Genomic DNA, 15,669 nt, shown 5'->3' with positions numbered 1-15,669 from the left:
ACTTCATCACAGTCGAACTCAAAACTCTGAAAAAAAACTTTTATACAACGGCAAATTGAAAAAAAAAAACTGACTCGAAAAATTAGTCTGTAAAATTTGCACATTATTCGCGTTGAAAAAGATATTGAAGGCTGTTCGCACTTGTGTGAGCTCTCATATGTAATTGTCAAAATATGCGTGATGACAAAAGCAAAAATATTCCCTTCCAAATATCAGCAACACGGTCAACGCTAATTCCTAAACTAATATTCCTTACCAAAAACTTCGTTTGAGTCATGTAGGCGTTACAGCAAGAAGATATTCGTTTGTATTCGTTTCTCCCTTCCAGTTGTAAACCATGATGAGTAGAACATGGTGTAACGGTTTGACCAAAAAGTAGGCGCGGGGTGAGGTCGCGTTTTTGCACTTTGGAGCGTTGGAGACGAAGCATCACTTTGCTAGGGATGGGAAATATCGACTAAAATGGCTATCGATAATTATCGATAAATTCCCTGATACCATCGATAACTATCGATAGTTTGACAGCTAGAGCCAGATGAAGAAAAACAACAAAATGTTGCTCCCGTTGTGGACAGGAACAATATTTAAAAGTTTATTCGCACACATAATTCGCACTTAGGCGAAATCTTGTCGTTGTCCGTATAAGGTAGAGTGAGCGAAAATGAGTATCCCTCAATTTTCTAACAATTTTAAAGAGGATTTCATGTGAAAGCAAACAATCACCGAATTCTCTTTAAACAAAGTCTAGGCCAATATATTTTTTCAGTTCTGGCATCATTGTGGAGTATAAATGCCAATGCGAGGAAAATATCAATATCTATCGATAACGCGGAAAGCTTAACGATTCTATCGATAGCCGGCAACTATCGATACTATCGATAATTATCGACAGGTTTCCCATCCCTACACTATGCAACAGTGAATAACTTTTTCGTGTTTGTTGATATATCCTCACTAACTAGGCAGTTGAATACCGCAAATTCAGGTGTTTTAAGTTGGAAATTATTTTTTAAATTAATGAATATTGGTAGCAAGGTATGTAGCATTGCCATATTTATAAACTAAATGCACCCAAATGATATATTATGAGATGCGATAGTTTTTATGCCCTAGTTGTTTATAAACAAACCTACTCGCTGGCAATTTTTTTTTCCAATATGGCTGATTCTGCTTTTGAAAGAATCTTTATACATCATGGTGTAAACAAGGCATTAATGAGACATTTACTAAACTGTCTAAACCGATAACACCCCAGCCGATTTAATCGATTTAATAAAATGTCTAAACCGATAACATCCCAGCCAAATTCAAGTAGGCTGGGGGCGCGTTCTCAACCCAGATTGCACTGTCCCATTTTTGTTTTTTACCTTATGACCTTGACAACAACGCTTCGTTGACGAATGAACGATTTTTTTTCGCTGTTGAGCCACGTTCTTTCCAGCTGGCCCACTATGTTCGGCAATTGCTCAATATTTGCACTGCCGACGCATCAGCAGCGTCGTTCGGTATTATTTTGTCCAATTAGCAACATCACTCACTTGCTCATTCGCTCGCTCGGTTCGTAATGATCGAGATTTAGCATACAATTAGCTGTGGGGCTGGGGAATGTAACGAGTGAATTGCAGGGTACATGAGTCTCTATGCTGATGCTCTTTGTACGCCAGTCACACCCAACGCAAACGGGGAACATTTCATTACTTTAGGGCAATTTTTTATTACTAATTGTGTCTTATGACTGCGCATTATACACAATTAGTAACAACTAAAAAGTAACAAAAATTATGACGGCCACACGCTTGTATGTGTTTCTGCAGGAGAACATACAGCCAAGCACCGCACTGCATGTGTTAGCAAGACTTCACTCGCTACATTTGTATTGATGCAAAAATCTGGTTTATTTTTGTCCCTTTCATCCATTCATAATCAGAATCTATACCGTCAACCTCAATTGTCTAATTAGAAACACTTTCGTTTCGTCCCCCAGTGTTTACTTGAAATGGAAATATGTAATACTGTCTGACCAGAGTTGCCGAAGTTGCGAATATTGTTCTGGATGGGCACAAGTTTTGTATTTTCAAACAGGTCCAAATAAGTTTCCATGAACCAACGATTATGTGCTGTAGATAGCTTGCAAGAAAGCGAATGTTTTTGTTTTTCTCTAACGCAGTTTACAGATCGTGATGTCATTTTAAGGCGCATTTCAAGTCTTTAAAATCATCAACGTTTGCTCACTCTATGACGGGGAAAATGCTGCTTGGCAGCTCTTGTCATATTTTTTCGCTACTCCGTATGCATACAACGAGCGAACTAATACACACACACCGGATGAATTGGAGATAGAAGAAACTTGAAAGGCCTCTGCCAGGTTGAACGCCAACACGAGCGATGGGGCGAGATTTCTGCCGAAGGTTAATGAACAGTTTTACTTACGGCTGTTTATTTACCGACGGCAAGAATCTCGCCCGATCGCTCGCGTTGGCATTCAGCCTGGCAGAGGCCTAACATGTGCAACATATGCGACGGTGTGTGGTTTTTTTTACTTGAGATGGAAAGGGAGCATTTTGCGGTAGAAAAAAATTTGCATGTGGTTGAAACGACCATTATTAGATAGTCGTTCTCCCGTAATACGTGCTAAATATATGACAGTATGTGTTGTTACTCGACTGGGGAAGAATTTTATTGCCTTTTAAGTAATAGGTTTGTTACCCAAAAGGCAATTTTGCGCTATTGCTTCTTAAGTAATAAGGAAAAGTTTTGCGTGCATCGATACTGCAGCCAATCAGCGCCGGGTTGGCATATATTGTAAATCTCGACTGATGATGTATGTTGACCGATGATGTGCAAGCAAGGCGATTGCATGCAAGCGGCCGGTTATGATGAGCAGAAGCTCAAATATTTGCCTCCTATTGTACACTTGCCGTGGCGAGGGGTGTGACGGTACAGCACTTTCTGTGATAATGCATAATCGCCGAACGGGTAAATAACCAGCCAGGCATGACGTAACGTTGACCTACCAGGATGAGCTTCTTTTTGGGGAGGTTGATAAACATTGCTAACAATTCAAAGTCTGAATTTGGTGTGGCGGCATTTTCTCGGTTCAAATCACGCTTGCGGTTTTAGTTGAAGAATTAGAAAAACACACAAGCACAGGTTTAACATTGCCCGGTTTACTGTCATCTTAGGAATTATTATTCCCGTTGCGGTTGCAGAAAGATGGCACGAGGGCGATAACCATGTGCGTCCGTTGTTGCACCAACCGTTGGAATTCGTCTTCGGGGCGGCTTCGAAGCTCCATGATGTAACCGTATGATTTATGGACCGCTTATTCTCGCCGCCACGTTTCGAGTCGGAACGGAACTCTCAACCGATGCAGCAGCTGCTTTTCATTTTGTTGTGATCGTGAAAAATGCAAAAAATAAGCAAAACAAGCGTAAACACGAAAGCGTGAACTGAATCGCAGGAACGTGCTTGGATTCGGAATTTCCGCCCTGCTGGCCTCCTGTGCTACTGTACTATTGCAGCAGATGCTGGTGCGGTAGGCCGTGACATTTTAGCTAATTTCAAATCGCTACCTTGTTGCGAAGGGAACAGCGACAATTATTAGGTCGTTATCAAACTTTCAAATATTAAATTATGTAGAATGGTCAAAGAAATTATCCCAAAATTAGGCAAAAAAACGCCTTTGAAAACCAGAAAAGGAGGAGTTTAACAGTTACCTAAAATATATTCAAGAGGTTTGGGAACAGGCTGAAATGTTACATCGTTTCACCAGAGAAAAAAAAACTAGTTCCAAGGTCTCCTCCCAGCAGCTTGGAGAAAGTGCGATACCGTGTGACCTTTCGTCTCTTAACACAACAGAAGAAATCTGTGTCACCATGTCACATAGATATGTGACACCTTAGTCGCGCCTGCCAGGCCAGCCGATGATGGCCACATTGTTGTCCATTTGTTTGCTCCTCGTTGATGGTATAAGCCGTACCCAGCCCACAGGGTTTGCATAGGGGCTTAAGAGAGTTCGAGAGTGAAACGGAGTGAATCCCATCAGATCCGATCCGCAGCACACTCGATCACTAATGGACACACTGCTGGATGCGGTTCGAAGATTACGTAACCGTCTTTGGTCGGCTCGGCGAGTCGCACGCATCTTCCCTCTTCTGCTGTGTGTCGTCGAAATGCCATACCCCTGAGTGCATCACCACGGATCGACACCAGCAGCAACAATACCTCCATAGGCCACAAGATCCATCACGGCAAGGCTGTCAATATGTATTGTAAAAACTGTTATACAATTACGGTGTGATCAGCAATAAGGAAAGCATCCCCATTTACACGGCTGTACAGACGGTTCGATTAGCTTTCGAGGTTATGTTGGTTCAGCTGCAGATTGACTGGCCCCTGGTTTCTGGGGTTGGCTGTTGAACTAAATGCGGAAGCTCGCCACACTGATTGATATGTGCTTTGTGATGGTGTTGAGTTACGACAAGACTATTTCTGATTCGGATCAACCAAGTAGTTGGTTCCTGGTTCCAAAAATTTCTAATAAATAAATAAGCTATGGTTACTGACACATACAATCCAAAGTAGCACGGTTTTTCTCAGTGCTTACCATAAATAGGCGCAGTCCGTATTTAATTCAACGATTCACACAAATTAGATTTATTGTACCTACCTAACAGACCCGCTGCGTTTACAATCCTATTACCAAAGTGTTCATACCTTGATTGCAATATAAACAGGCAAACAAAACAAACCTAAACTTCATCCTAACGCACAGCCTACTACCGCTTCTTCGCTCAATTTAGTGCACACCTAATTTGCGAACAATATCCTTTCTCACTCATTGGTGCAGAGTGAATTCGCTTCGGCTTGCTTAGATTATCACACGCTACTTCACTTTATACTATCCCACGATTATCCGAGCTAGTTTCGGTGCTATCCAATTCTGCCCTTAGTCTCGCGCACTGAGTCAAACAACAAAATTTGGGTTTGCTTTACTAGCGGTGTTACGCTCTGTTACCCAACAGTGTGCGACTCCGACTAGGATGAGCCCTGCTGCTGGGTAGACCAAATCCACGCCCACTTGCGGTGGAACCAAACTGGATCGCAGTGTGCATTTTAAAATATTTTAAATGTCTCTGCTCCGGCCAGTGAACCGTTTTTCGAGTGCTGCAGAACTTGATAAATGTTCGGGCGCATTTCTACTAGCTGATGTTATCGAATCATGTTATCAAAATTTAAATTAGTATTCGCGGCCATACAAATTAACTGGAGTGTGGATGACAACGTCCAAAATTGTGGTCCCATATATTTGAAGATGATGCAGTTTTAGTTTTTTTGTCCCTGCCCGATCGTGTTTCGATTGCATTACATGATGCCGCCCCATGCTGTTAGGTAAGATAGCGCATAAGTGGATATATGAATACGTAATCGATGCTAGTTAATCGGAACCTCATCACGCCGCAGCAAAACAGATGTCTTCGAAGATTATAAACAATGACGATTGAGGTTAGAAAGTGCGGGGTGCGGGGCATTCCACACGCGTTTGAAATTCCACCAGCCGCCTCCGGTGCGAGTCCCTTAGCAACTCTAGCCACTTGTCACCCTGCATTATCCAATAAAAAATAAGTTTATCAAAAAAAATTCAAAAGATTAAACTACTGTACATTAAATTCGCAATCATGCAATTCGCCCCTCGTCGTCCGTGCATGAAAAATCGCCTAATTTCGCATCAATTACCAGCAACACTGTCGGTCGGTCGGTGAGGAATGCCGAATAAACGCCGATTATTATCGCTTCTCATTTCGCCGTCCAACGACCAAAAAATCGAAGAAGTAAAAAAATAGCCGCATACTATAGTTTGGCCTCCCTTTTGAGATGCTGCCCGACTGTTGCACCACGGGGATTGAGTGGTCAAAATCTGTGTTACCTGCATCCTAGTAGGCCAGATAGTAACAACTTCTGATTTAACTAATCTGCTTGCTGCTCAACACTAAATTGTGTAATATTTATGACACATTTTGATGAATCTGTGGCATATGATGGAATACTATGAATCACTCAAGAGAAAAGCGTATTTCCGTAAGTAATCAACGCAATTTTCAATATCCTATTATTATATTATCAATAGGCTTCTAAATAACTTCCACAAGTCATGAAGACATATCGAAATCATTAAAACGCATTCAAAAAGCTAGTAAGGAGGGAAAAAATCGAAAGTCAATCTTGTCAAAGAGATAAAAAACACAACCTTATTAACTCAACCAATGGTCATTTTGCAAATCAACTTCATTGTATGATAACCATCGACCATCCATCATTATCGAACAATGAATCATGACTACACACTTAAATTTAATTGCCGAAAACTCAACAGCTGGTTAATTTAACGAAATATTCTACTAGTTTTCGGCAGAATTTTCAAAAACTTCGGCAAACGAAATGTCAATACTCGCTGGTTTACGGTAATCGATGTAATTGCTGAATGTTCGTCGAAAAATATTGCTGACATTCGCAAAAAAATTCGCCGAGCTCAATCAGCTGTTGGCAAATTTGACGAGATAAATTAATTGTGTAAGGAGTTGACATTACTCCTCTGAAAAAGTAATCATAATAACATCATTTTTTTTTAATGGGGGGGATTTGTTAGTAGCTTAAGTATTTATGATAAATATTAGTAAATAATGAGTATGTGTGTCCAATCACAAATGGTGACTTCTCAACACTGTTAGAAATTTGTAATTTTTATTATTAGGATTTGTTTGCTTTCGCAATTAGGACTTATCATTCGTAGGGATTTTAACCTACTTGTCAGAAAAGGGGAAGTAAACTTACAACTAACTTAATTGCTAACTTATTGGCTATAAAGAGAGCTTATCGTAGCAATTGAGGATTGCAACGATTTTTGTTGAAAATTGTTAATAATTTTATTTGACATAGCTTCTAATGGTTCAACACCAGTAAGTCTATGTAATTCGAGTGTACCAAACCAAGGAGGACGCTTCAAAATCATTTTCAGAATTTTATTCTGAATCCTTTGGAGCGTTTTCTTCCTTGTTGAACAGCAACTTGACCAGATCGGTACAGCATAAAGCATTGCTGGTCTAAAAATTTGTTTGTATATCAAAAGTTTGTTCTTTAAACAAAGTTTAGAATTCCTGTTAATGAGAGGATATAAACATCTCGTATATTTGATGCACTTGGCTTGTATACTCTCAATGTGCTCTTTGAAAATAAGTTTTTTATCATAAATTAGTCCCAAGTACTTAACCTTGTCGGACCAACTTAAAATAACCCCATTCATCTTGACAACGTGATTATTGTTTGGCTTGAGGAAAGAAGCCCTAGGCTTATGCGGAGAAATTATCATTTGAGTTTTAGAAGCATTGGGAGAGATTTTCCACTTTTGCAAGTAGGAAGAAAAAATATCTAAACTTTTCTGCAATCGACTGCATATGACACGAAGACTTTTTCCTTTTACGGAAATGCTTGTGTCATCGCAGAACAATGACTTTGTGCATCCTGGAGGCAAATCAGGAAGATCTGAAGTGAATATGTTGTACAGGACTGGACCTAAAACTGAACCTTGAGGTACACCTGCTCTGACAGGAAATCTATCAGATTTTGAATTCTGATAGACAACCTGCAGAGTTCGGTCAGTAAGATAATTTTTTAAAATTTTGATTAGGAAAATTGGAAAATTAAAAGTTTGCAATTTCGCAATCAAACCTTTATGCCAAACACTGTCGAATGCTTTTTCTATATCTAAAAGAGCAGCTCCAGTGGAATAACCTTCAGATTTGTTAGCTCGTATCATATTAGTAACTCTGAGCAATTGATGAGTTGTGGAATGCCCATGGCGAAATCCAAACTGTTCATTTGCAAAAATTGAATTTTCGTTGATGTGTGACATCATTCTGTTAAGAATAATTCTCTCAAACAGTTTACTTATTGAAGAAAGCAAACTGATTGGCGATAACTTGAAACTTCTGCTGGGTTCTTATCCGGTTTTAAAATGGGAGTAATTTTTGCATTTTTCCATAATTTGGGAAAATATGCAATTTTGAAGCAGCAATTGAAATTTTTTACTAAAAATCCCATTGTGCTCTCAGGGAGATGTTTGATTTGTATATTAAAGATTCCATCGTCACCAGGTGCTTTCATATTTTTGAAATTTTTAATAATTGATTCAATCTCATTCAAGTTAGTTTCAATTATTTCTGCAGGTAAAAAATTCTGGGAAGAAATTGAATCAAATTGACGCGTGACTTCATTTTCAATTGGACTCACAAAATTCAAATTTGAGTTATGAACACTCTCAAACTGCTGAGCAAGTCTTTGAGCCTTTTGTTCATTGGATACAAGAAAAGGTTCACCATCTTTTAAAACTGGAATTGGCTTTGAAGGTTTCTTAAGAATGTTCGACAGCTTCCAAAAAGGTTTTGTATATGGTTTCAATTTTTCAACTTTAGTCTCAAAATTTTGATTTCTCAGAAGAGTAAATCTATGCTTAATCTCTTTCTGTAAATCTTTATAAATAGTTTTAAAAACAGGGTCACGAGAACGTTGATATTGACGTCTGCGGACATTTTTCAAACGAATTAGAAGTTGAAGATTTTCGTCAATTATTGGTGAATCAAATTTCACTTGAGCCTTTGGAACAGAATAATTCCTGGCATCAACAATTGCACATTTTAATGCTTCCAAAGCGGAATCAATATTCACTTCGTTTTGCAAATCAAGCTCATTATTGAAATTTCTCTCAATATAATTTTTGTATCTTTCCCAATTAGCTTTGTTATAATTAAAAACAGAGCTCATAGGGTTTAAAACTGATTCATGTGATAAAGAAAAAGGTATTGGAAGATGGTCAGAATCAAAGTCAGCATGTGTGATCAAATCACTACATACATGACTTTGATCTGTCAGCACCAAATCAATTGTTGAAGGGTTTCTTACAGAAGAAAAGCATGTAGGACTATTCGGAGACAAAATAGAATAGTATCCTGAAGAACAATCATTGAATAAAATTTTGCCATTGGAATTACTTTGAGAATTATTCCATGAACGATGTTTAGCGTTAAAATCGCCGATTATGAAAAATTTCGAACGATTTCTGGTGAGTTTTTGTAAATCACCTTTAAAATAATTTTTGAGCTCGCGTGTGCATTGAAATGGTAAATATGCTGCGGCAATGAATAAAATCCCAAGTTCAGTTTGAACTTCAATTCCCAAAGTTTCAATAACTTTCGTCTCAAGATGGGGAAGAGCACGATGTTTGATTCGGCGATGAATAACAATTGCAACTCCACCGCCGGAACCCTGAATCCTATCATATCTATGAACCTCGTAATTGGGATCATATTTTAATTTTATGTTAGGTTTCAAAAATGTTTCAGTAATAATTGCAATATGCACATTATTTACTGTTAAAAAATTAAAAAACTCATTCTCATTGGCCTTCAATGAGCGAGCATTCCAATTCAAAATTTGGATTGGTTCATTTAAAATCATTGCTAAATTTTAAATTAGAAACAATTTTAATAGTAAAATTTGTACCTATTTGGATAGCTTCAAACATTGATTTTGCCTGCAACATGGCGTTCATAAGATCGAACATTGCCTGTTGCAAAAAAGAAAGTTTACCTGCCGTAATAGGCCCCAGGCAGTTGATATTAGAAAAAATATTTTCGGTAGCAATATTAGCTGGAGTGATAGGTGTACAATTATTTTCTAGCGTGTTTTGCTTACCCATATTAGCGGTCATTTTCGAACTACCAACATTAGGCGGTAGAATGTTCGAACTACCTTAACCTGTGCATATGTTAAACGGGTATGCAAAGGAGTAGGTAAACTATGCGTCACTGGTACGCTTGGAGAATTTTGTTTTGAAGTTTGTTTTGAATTTTGTTTACCTTGCCTTGCCTTAACAATTGCTAAACGGCCTGGGCATTGATAAAAATTTGACATATGGTTGCCGTTACAATTCGCACAGCGAAAATTTTTACTCTCTTTCACAGGACATGTGTCCTTTTTGTGAGAAGAGTCTCCACAATTAAGACATTTTTGGTCCATGTTACAGAATTTGGAACCATGGCCATAGCGTTGGCAAGTACGGCATTGGGTGATATGCTTTTCACCTCCGCCATACTTCCTATAAATTTCCCACTTTACACGCACATTATACAAAGCATGTGCTTTTTCAAAAAATTTTGAGTTGTTAACCTCATTGCGGTTAAAATGAATTAAATAATTAACAAGGGAAATTCCAGTTCTCTGACTGTTTTCGCCTCGTGATTTTTGTTTCATTAGAATTACTTGGGTAGGGGCTATGCCAAGTAATTCTGTTAAAGTAAGTTTGATCTCATCAACGGTTTGATCGTTGGTGAGACCTTTCAAGACAACCTTGAACGGCTTGGCGTTCTTGGTGTCGTATGTAAAAAATTTGTACATCTTGTCAGTTAAATACTGAACAAGACCTCTACGGCCAATTTGCTAGGTAACTTTAACGTCAGAAACAAACGTTGAAAGTCCTTTTTGAATATATTAAATTCAGAAGAAATAGTTACCACAACAGGTGGAACTTTCTCCTTTTTTAAAGATTTTATATTTTGTATAGTTTCATTATTAATAACTTCCATTTCACCAGCTTCTTGCTCAGGCAAAATATCAAAAGGATTGTCACTACAGACACTCGATGTGTCAGAAAGAGATGCCTCTCTTTTCCTCCCCGCAGCGATGCGAGGTTTCTTTTTCCGTCCAGCCATTTCAGGTGATACGAAAAAAGTTAAAACAAATGTTAAATTCAAAAGTAGGTAGTCTTGAGAAAGACTGATGGGAAATAACTTTCAGGTAGTCTTTAAAAGACACACTGACAAAACACAAACTTTGAAGCTATAGGCAGTCAAAGACCAGTCCACAAGCAACCGAAAAAACGTCTGATCTGTAGGACAGTTCAAGACGCACTGTTTATAACATCATGATTTTCGATCGAAGGCGGCGTTGATCAACGCTATGCCACGTTAGTTGCTGCGTTCTAATCGATCGCCCTTTTAATGGATGAAGCATACAACTCCTTCCATGCATTCCACCGATAGTCTTCTTCCGAATCCTGGAAATTACCTAGTGAAGTGTCATTTATAGTAGGGAACCTATACATTATGTATAGGTTCCCTAGTTTGTACTGCCTCTTTACCATGTTTATAGGGCTCTACCGGCCGTCTATCGTTGCCTGCGGTCACTATTAACACTTCTTTCTCCTAAGGATTGTAACTAACTCATTCAAGCGCGTCGATATTTGGCCACGTTCTTAAACAATGTTTGAAATCTCTCGTACTCAAAAATTGTAAAAAAAGAAAAAAGATATTAAATTTCTTCTATGTTTTTTCACAAAAAAATACTTTCTGTCCCCCCGACAGCTCACTGTGCCTTTGTAAATCGCGGCAATGCGTTTCCCAGCGCACCGATGCCTAAGCCCCCGAGGCTGCTGGCTGGCTGTGAAAATGTCAGCCGTAGACCGACTGTGTCGGTGAAATGCGAAAAGAAAACATCATTCATCTTTCCTCTTGCGTGGTGGCCTACCCACCGCCTCGTACACGAAACGAACATACCGAAAAGGTATGTCAAGTGCACCCCCTACAAGTGAGCGTGTCAAAGTGACTCATTGCTTTGGGGGTCTGGGTTGTGTTAATTTTTGCGGTCGCAATAGGCGTGGAAGTTCAGCAACAAGTTGCCTATAAAAATACGATAAAGAAAAAGGTTCGTTATTCTAGTTTCTTCTAGCGGCCGATTGGCGGCAGGATCTGCAAACAATGCGTGCCGCCTGGCAACCGACCGAAGATAGCTCTTCAAAACTATGCAAACTCGCTGATTGCTGGGACGAGTGTTGCTGTTATTGTTGTTGTTTCTTATTTTCTTCAACAAGAATTATGTAATCGCACAGCATGGCATGCCATGTCATGGCCTTCGGCTCTATGGCCGGTGATAAAGTGGGTTCCGCACTTTTTTTTTTGGTTTGCCCTTTGGGACCGCCGCTGCCGCTGTCGAGTGTATGCACACTCCTACCTCCCTTAATTTTTTATGATGAAAATGATGAGTCCACTTGTTCCCACTTGGTGGCGGCGGCAGTCAGTCTGTTTTAGGGCAGTTTTTCACATGGTTCGTTATGGTTCATTTATAGCTAGAGTTTTTCTAATTCGTTGTGGGTGGCAGATGTGATTTTGATTAGGCAGATAGCCTACTTTCTGTCGGACGAGGGAAAATTCCAAACATGAGAACAGCTTATAACGTAATTTATGGTGTTACTACCGTGGTGAAACGCTCTCTGCACGCGACGGAGTGTTGTCGTTATTAATTTCTTTTATAGCTGCCACGAAGTGATGACGTAAGGCTTGAAGCTCTCTTTTGAAGAAAAGTTTGTAGTTTCACAATTTTAGAAAGGTTTCTGGGAATTTGAAAAGATTTTTTTCTCAGAGCATAATCACCCAATTCAATACTAACGCTTATTTACGAAGCTTTCTATTGCAATTTTGAATGAAGACTGTAAAATCTTTTGACCATTTTATATAACGGTTTCAATTATGTCTAAGACTCTTGGCTTTTCCTTCAATAGGTTTTCGATGCATCAATAAACCATTACAAGTAGCAAAATGATTTTATATTATGTTTTGGGTATCTCAACAATTCGTGCAATTCTAAGCTCAATTATTTTTTTTTTTCATTTCACGCTTCAATTTTTTTCGGGATTTAGAGCCGAAATCATATTTTGTTTTGCAGTATATCTTTTTGGCTTGAGCTAGTGTCAAAATAGGTTCACTGAATAGTGTAAACAATTCACGGTCAAAAAAATGAGGTTAGGTTGCTCCGTGCAGTGATCTATTGTGAGCTCTTTACTTGATTGACATTTTTTAATTTTGATAAGCATTTTTTCACCATTCTGAGCTCACTTTGGGTTCATTTTTTTTCTTGGCCTTTAGAACCATAATTACCCTATAGCAAAGCCTTGGCGCTACATTCCGATTCGGAACTTGACCTTCTGTTTATTTATACACAGACTTCGCAGCCGACTATTTAGTGCACAGGACAATTGCGGGGCTAGCGCAAATTACGACAGAGCATGGTTTTCCAACAAACTTAATTAAGCTGAATCGTGTGACGCTCGACGGTTTCACAAAGATTCGAGCTGTTACCAAAACGCGCTGTTTGTGTAATGTTGACACGATCATCTGTATAAAAAACAATTTCGTCTCTCTTCTATATTCGCTATTCCTAGGACATCCTCCAAGTAATGTGATGCACTGTGGCCAATACGTTCTAGCACGAGTAGATATGACGAACAAACAGTAACAAAAAAAAAATATTTTAATCAGACAGTAGAACAAAAGGCTGTACTCTTGGGATTGCCTGTCCAAGACCGAGTGTATTATATGTCGTGTTCTCGATTCGGTATAGGATCTTTATGATCTGTCGCCATAAAGTAACAACTAAAGTAAAGACTAGTGAGACTAATTTTCATCATTCCGTTTTGACATCTTTTTTTCTGGATAACGAACCATCGTTTTCGCCATTCTGATATTTTTATGATCTTATTTGGTATTTAGAAGCGTATTTTTCTTTTCGTTCTGAGATCATTTTACCCCTGATTGACTTGATTGAAAGTCTATTTTTTTTGTCTGAGGTTAATTTTTGGCCATCTTTTTAACTTTTTCTTCGCTGTGAGCTAATTAGAGGAATCATTTCCTTGTCCTTGTTGCGCTTAACAGTTTAGTTTGACTTTTCGGGTCTTAGAAGCACTTTTCAGCCTTACTTACTTACTCCAGTAGCCGTGGTGGCTCGTGCCAGTATCAACAATTTTCCTTCACTCTCCTAAGTTCTCGGATTTCTTCTGTTAGTCTAAGTTCGTCTCTTGTTAGGTTGCCGAGTTGCAGATTCTCCTGGGATCGGCGCCTGCAGAAGTTGTCCATCGACCAAATCGGTTGAATGCCATGATCCATGTCTACATAAAAATGGGACGGACGAAGTTCTTTTTCGGTTGAGCCAATCGTTCGCTGGTTGGGCCAGTCCTCTTCGAGCTTGTAGAGGAAGGCCGTATCATAGAATTAGGAACTATCCGTAGCAAGGTTTGCAGCATTGAGGTTGGTAGCGACCCAGCTGCGGTTCGTCTCCTAGCAAAAGTACACCGCACAGGCGTAAGCGGTCAACAAAAATATGTATTTGAAGACGAGAGTAGTCCTCTGTCTGCCGAAAGTAGCTTCGAGAGATGCGCAGTTGATCCTGCTTATGAAGCAAGTCCGCCCATTGTCACCAACGTTCATTTAGTTCGTGTGGAATTTCTTGATCCCAATCGATTCTACTCGCCCAGAACTTCTAGATGAATACTTTTCCGTGAACCAGGAAGTACTCATAAGACCTTTGACCACCTTGACCACTATGGCATACGCCCTTTTCGTAAGCTTCCATGGTAACGTAACAAACGGAAGTTTATAGCACCGTCTAAACGTAACTTCGGTTACGTTAGACGTGAACGATATAAAGAATAAACTGTCAGCTAGTCTGACATTCGAACGTTGATTCTTGAACTGTGAAGACTGTTTCTTTTTGATAGTGCTAAAGTGATCCGAACGATACCTTCTAATTTGCTACTGGACTTGGGACGCTTTCTTCACTAAGGAGTTTCCTGGCATTTTACTGGCGATAGTTAGGTGAGTCCGCTTAGCGCCTGGGGTTTAGAAAAACCCCTATTTACTCAGGCCAATTGGTCAGTCTGACGAACAGTTAGTTCGTCAAATCTCTCAAAATTATTGAGAGATTAGATATAAAAACTGGCGACGAGGTTAAAACTTTCGAAGGTAAAATTGTTTGCTGACTTTCAGCAGAAATTTATTTCAATTTGCGTGCTAGGCTAAGTGTTTAAACAGAAGAAAAACTAAAATCAAATTAAGTGCAGTGAAAAATCTGACGGCCTTAATTGCCGTAGTGAGTGATTTTTTTATCTTCGTTAACGGCCTTAATTGCCGTTGGTAAAGCATTTCGTTCGTAGATAATCGCTATTGATAGCCATTGTAAAAATTTAACACGCGGTTAAATTTGCTGGGGCCATTTTGTTTTCTCTTTGTTCGTTTTTCGCTGTAAAACATCGAATAGGGTAAAAGCGGCATTTGTGTGCCACCTATTCAAGTTTCGTAACAAATGGAAATTTTTGTTTCGCATTAAATAAAAGAAATACTTTCATATTTAAATTGAGTTTCAGCGAAATGATTTTCTTTTGAATTTTTGCTAATTTTTTTTTTAACCTTTGGTGATATAGGAGCATCCATTGTTGAGACCGGACAAAAGGGAACAAATTTCGGAACAAAAGGACAGTGGATAAAGGATTTAAAGGACACCGGAGATAACCACAAAGAATTCAAAGGACTTATTTTGCCATTACTGTGGCAATAGGAGGGCTAACAAAGGACAAAGTATTGAAAGGACTTATAGAGGCAAGGCGACAAAGGTCGACCTATAAAAGGAAATAAATTTCAATTAAAGCCCAGGACCGTTTCGGTAAGTCGATCTGTTTTCCAAATTTAAATTATATTTGTGATATATTATATATATATTTTTGTATATACATACTTATATTTAAAATATATTTCTTGGGGAGCATCCTGGGACTAATTTCGGTTTTTCTCT

At 38.9% G+C, this 15,669-nt stretch overlaps 1 protein-coding gene across 2 annotated transcripts in view; it reads left to right on the top strand.

Annotated features, from left to right (window-relative positions):
- Window positions 1-897: 897 nt before the first annotated feature.
- Window positions 898-15,669, top strand: part of LOC129717478 (uncharacterized) — a 125,208-nt gene continuing 110,436 nt past the window's right edge. For both annotated transcript variants that reach the window (XM_055667392.1, XM_055667387.1), the window contains exons 1-2: window positions 898-1,035; window positions 15,302-15,540. The gene's annotated coding sequence lies outside the window, so the exon portion shown is untranslated. The remainder of the gene's footprint in view (window positions 1,036-15,301; window positions 15,541-15,669) is intronic.

Source organism: Wyeomyia smithii, chromosome 1, assembly GCF_029784165.1.
Source record: "Wyeomyia smithii strain HCP4-BCI-WySm-NY-G18 chromosome 1, ASM2978416v1, whole genome shotgun sequence".
Lineage (NCBI taxonomy): Eukaryota > Metazoa > Arthropoda > Insecta > Diptera > Culicidae > Wyeomyia > Wyeomyia smithii.
Note: the sequence above shows the minus strand (reverse complement) of the source record. Positions and strands in the feature narration are given on the sequence as shown.